The sequence below is a fragment of the Schistocerca americana genome, chromosome 3 (assembly GCF_021461395.2).
Source record: "Schistocerca americana isolate TAMUIC-IGC-003095 chromosome 3, iqSchAmer2.1, whole genome shotgun sequence".
Classification (NCBI taxonomy): Eukaryota; Metazoa; Arthropoda; class Insecta; order Orthoptera; family Acrididae; genus Schistocerca; species Schistocerca americana.
In genome coordinates, this window is record NC_060121.1 from 591,242,918 (window position 1) to 591,247,917 (window position 5,000).

At 53.7% G+C, this 5,000-nt stretch overlaps 1 non-coding gene across 1 annotated transcript in view; it reads right to left on the reverse strand.

Annotated features, from left to right (window-relative positions):
• Nucleotides 1–1,550, reverse strand: part of LOC124608794 — a 1,910-nt gene extending 360 nt beyond the window's left edge. Inside the window, exon 1 of the ribosomal RNA XR_006979360.1 lies at nucleotides 1–1,550. This exon is cut by the window's left edge and continues 360 nt beyond it. This is a non-coding gene — a ribosomal RNA (small subunit ribosomal RNA).
• Nucleotides 1,551–5,000: the final 3,450 nt, after the last annotated feature.

The following is a 5,000-nucleotide window of genomic DNA, read 5'->3' on the forward strand; positions in this document are numbered from 1 at the left end:
AGGGCATCACAGACCTGTTATTGCTCAATCTCGTGCGGCTAGAAGCCGCCTGTCCCTCTAAGAAGAAAAGTAATCGCTGACAGCACGAAGGATGTCACGCGACTAGTTAGCAGGCTAGAGTCTCGTTCGTTATCGGAATTAACCAGACAAATCGCTCCACCAACTAAGAACGGCCATGCACCACCACCCACCGAATCAAGAAAGAGCTATCAATCTGTCAATCCTTCCGGTGTCCGGGCCTGGTGAGGTTTCCCGTGTTGAGTCAAATTAAGCCGCAGGCTCCACTCCTGGTGGTGCCCTTCCGTCAATTCCTTTAAGTTTCAGCTTTGCAACCATACTTCCCCCGGAACCCAAAAGCTTTGGTTTCCCGGAGGCTGCCCGCCGAGTCATCGGAGGAACTGCGGCGGATCGCTGGCTGGCATCGTTTATGGTTAGAACTAGGGCGGTATCTGATCGCCTTCGAACCTCTAACTTTCGTTCTTGATTAATGAAAACATACTTGGCAAATGCTTTCGCTTCTGTTCGTCTTGCGACGATCCAAGAATTTCACCTCTAACGTCGCAATACGAATGCCCCCGCCTGTCCCTATTAATCATTACCTCGGGTTCCGAAAACCAACAAAATAGAACCGAGGTCCTATTCCATTATTCCATGCACACAGTATTCAGGCGGGCTTGCCTGCTTTAAGCACTCTAATTTGTTCAAAGTAAACGTGCCGGCCCACCGAGACACTCACTCAAGAGCACCCTGGTAGGATTGCAACGGGGTCCGCCTCGGGACGCACGAGCACGCACGAGGCGCGTCGCACGCCTTCAGCTCGCCCCACCGGCAGGACGTCCCACGATACATGCCAGTTAAACACCGACGGGCGGTGAACCAACAGCGTGGGACACAAATCCAACTACGAGCTTTTTAACCGCAACAACTTTAATATACGCTATTGGAGCTGGAATTACCGCGGCTGCTGGCACCAGACTTGCCCTCCAATAGATACTCGTTAAAGGATTTAAAGTGTACTCATTCCGATTACGGGGCCTCGGATGAGTCCCGTATCGTTATTTTTCGTCACTACCTCCCCGTGCCGGGAGTGGGTAATTTGCGCGCCTGCTGCCTTCCTTGGATGTGGTAGCCGTTTCTCAGGCTCCCTCTCCGGAATCGAACCCTGATTCCCCGTTACCCGTTACAACCATGGTAGGCGCAGAACCTACCATCGACAGTTGATAAGGCAGACATTTGAAAGATGCGTCGCCGGTACGAGGACCGTGCGATCAGCCCAAAGTTATTCAGAGTCACCAAGGCAAACGGACCGGACGAGCCGACCGATTGGTTTTGATCTAATAAAAGCGTCCCTTCCATCTCTGGTCGGGACTCTGTTTGCATGTATTAGCTCTAGAATTACCACAGTTATCCAAGTAACGTGGGTACGATCTAAGGAACCATAACTGATTTAATGAGCCATTCGCGGTTTCACCTTAATGCGGCTTGTACTGAGACATGCATGGCTTAATCTTTGAGACAAGCATATGACTACTGGCAGGATCAACCAGGGAGCTGCGTCAACTAGAGCTGAGCAGCCGGCCGCCCGGGAGTGTGTCCCGGGGGCCCGCGCGAACACGCAAGCGTCCGCTCAATTATTCTGCAAACAGGAGGAGGCTGAGCTCCCCTGCACAATACACCTCGAAACCCTCTCAGGTCCCGGCGGCGCGCAGCGCCGTCCTAAGTACTTGGTCGGGTTCGAGAGTGGCGCAATCGCCCGGAGTTTGGCGAGTAGACGCTTTAGGTGCGACCACCCGTGCTCCCAACTGAGCTTGCCGCTGCCGACAGAGGCCCGGGAGCGTGCTGTCGTGGCATTGCCGGCGGGAGACAACACGCGCCACCTACGGTGGCCGGCAGCTCCAACGCCAGCGCCACAGAAGGACAAAAGCCCCACTTGGGTGCCGAAGCGAACTCTCCCAGCACAGCGCACGCGCCAACACGTCCGCACAGCTGCGATACAATCCACCTGCGAGAACCGCAGAGGCGACCGAGCAGCAGACGGCGTCGCGGCGCCGAGCGCCGGGCGGCGGCGCATCCTCAGCGCACACAGTCCTCAATCGGACCAGCACACTGCAGATGTCCACCGCGCTTCGCACTGGGCCCGCGAGGACCTACTTTGGCCGCACGGCGCCGCGTGCAGGGTGCGCCGGCGCGCAGCTGCGCCGCCTGCCGCCTCCGTCGGCCGGCGCGCCTGCCACTGGCCGCCCCCACCAGCCGGCTGTAGCGCGTGCGCCCACGCACCGCGCGGCCAGCACGCCGGGAGGCCCCCCCTCACCGGCCGGGGACGGTCCCACCCAGCCACCGCCGCGTATCGCTTCACACCCACATGCCATTCACGTTCGTGGGCATGGTGGGTATCGCTGAAACAACCGGTTGGTAGCTCAACCGATCGTCGCCATCACTGATTCACCTCTAGCGAGAACAACCGCACCACAACGGTTTACCAGTTGTTCATTTGCGTAACGTCACCAGCAAACGTAGACGTCCATCGCCATTTGCAAATTCAACGATTGTTGCATGCCTGTGTCAGGTGTCACGACACACTATGTCTGCCCACATACACGCAACAACATGTGCACGCTTCGCGAACACGTGGAAGGTGGCCCCCGTACGTATGCGATGTCCATTGCGCGAACGACTGTCAACCGGCCTCTGTCGCATGTCGCAGATGTGGAACGCAGTGCACCATGCTATCACGGTGTGTGAGAGGAGACGACTACGTCTGACAACACGCGCCACTACATCAACAGACGGCTCATGCTGATCGCCATCCACGGCATACCATACTGCAATCCAGCTCTTATAGGGAGACGACACGTAGCTGAGTGCACAATATTTGGACCGTATGGTTCGCCGTTGTTGGCGCAGTCGTGGTACGGTCACACATGTACCACGATGTATCATTCAGTACATGAGGACCAATGTGCAGTACAGTGTGTGATTTGGACGTACAACATCAGCGGACAGTTGACACAAGCCGTACCACAACGTAGGCTGTGCTTCGCCATGCGAATGCCAATGAACAACTGCGAAGGGCATTGAGCATGTACGTCCTACTGCCATCCGCATTACAGTGTATAGCTGCAAGGTGTTTCACATGAAGCGATACTCTGGGGACCGGGCAGTGCGAGTAGCAAACTATATTGCGGGGGTTGCAGTTAGGCAACACTACACTAATTTAACGCGTCGTATGACAATTACAGAGCAGGTTAAGGCCCAACGTGTGTTGGGTTAAGGCCCAACGTGTGTTGGGTTAAGGCCCAACGTGTGTTGGGTTAAGGCCCAACGTGTGTTGGGTTAAGGCCCAACGTGTGTTGGGTTAAGGCCCAACGTGTGTTGGGTTAAGGCCCAACGTGTGTTGGGTTAAGGCCCAACGTGTGTTGGGTTAAGGCCCAACGTGTGTTGGGTTAAGGCCCAACGTGTGTTGGGTTAAGGCCCAACGTGTGTTGGGTTAAGGCCCAACGTGTGTTGGGTTAAGGCCCAACGTGTGTTGGGTTAAGGCCCAACGTGTGTTGGGTTAAGGCCCAACGTGTGTTGGGTTAAGGCCCAACGTGTGTTGGGTTAAGGCCCAACGTGTGTTGGGTTAAGGCCCAACGTGTGTTGGGTTGAGGCCCAACGTGTGTTGGGTTGAGGCGCAACATAGGTTAGGTTGAGGCGCAACATGGGTTAGGTTGAGGCGCAACATGGGTTAGGTTGAGGCGCAACATGGGTTAGGTTAAGGCGCAACATGGGTTAGGTTAAGGCGCAACATGGGTTAGGTTAAGGCGCAACATGGGTTAGGTTAAGGCGCAACATGGGTTAGGTTAAGGCGCAACATGGGTTAGGTTAAGGCGCAACATGGGTTAGGTTAAGGCGCAACATGGGTTAGGTTAAGGCGCAACATGGGTTAGGTTAAGGCGCAACATGGGTTAGGTTAAGGCGCAACATGGGTTAGGTTAAGGCGCAACATGGGTTAGGTTAAGGCGCAACATGGGTTAGGTTAAGGCGCAACATAGGTTAGGTTAAGGCGCAACATGGGTTAGGTTAAGGCGCAACATGGGTTAGGTTAAGGTACAATATGGGTTAGGTTAAGGTACAATATGGGTTAGGTTAAGGTACAATATGGGTTAGGTTAAGGCGCAACATAGGTTAGGTTAAGGCGCAACACGGGTTAGGTTAAGGCACAACACGGGTTAGGTTAAGGTACAACACGGGTTAGGTTAAGGTACAACACGGGTTAGGTTAAGGTACAACACGGGTTAGGTTAAGGTACAACACGGGTTAGGTTAAGGTACAACACGGGTTAGGTTAAGGTACAACACGGGTTAGGTTAAGGTACAACACGGGTTAGGTTAAGGTACAACACGGGTTAGGTTAAGGTACAACACGGGTTAGGTTAAGGTACAACACGGGTTAGGTTAAGGCACAATACGGGTTAGGTTAAGGCACAACACGGGTTAGGTTAAGGCACAACACGGGTTAGGTTAAGGCACAACACGGGTTAGGTTAAGGCACAATACGGGTTAGGTTAAGGCACAATACGGGTTAGGTTAAGGCACAATACGGGTTAGGTTAAGGCACAATACGGGTTAGGTTAAGGCACAATACGGGTTAGGTTAAGGCACAATACGGGTTAGGTTAAGGCACAATACGGGTTAGGTTAAGGCACAATACGGGTTAGGTTAAGGCACAATACGGGTTAGGTTAAGGCACAATACGGGTTAGGTTAAGGCACAATACGGGTTAGGTTAAGGCACAATACGGGTTAGGTTAAGGCACAATACGGGTTAGGTTAAGGCACAATACGGGTTAGGTTAAGGCACAATACGGGTTAGGTTAAGGCACAATACGGGTTAGGTTAAGGTACACATTGTTGTAAGGAAAGGTGTTTTGGGGGGGGGGGGCCGGTTTGTTGATTGTGATTATCGTAAGTAAATGACTGCGGCATCATCTGATTTGGCACGTCAGGGTGCACCTTTGGCTCA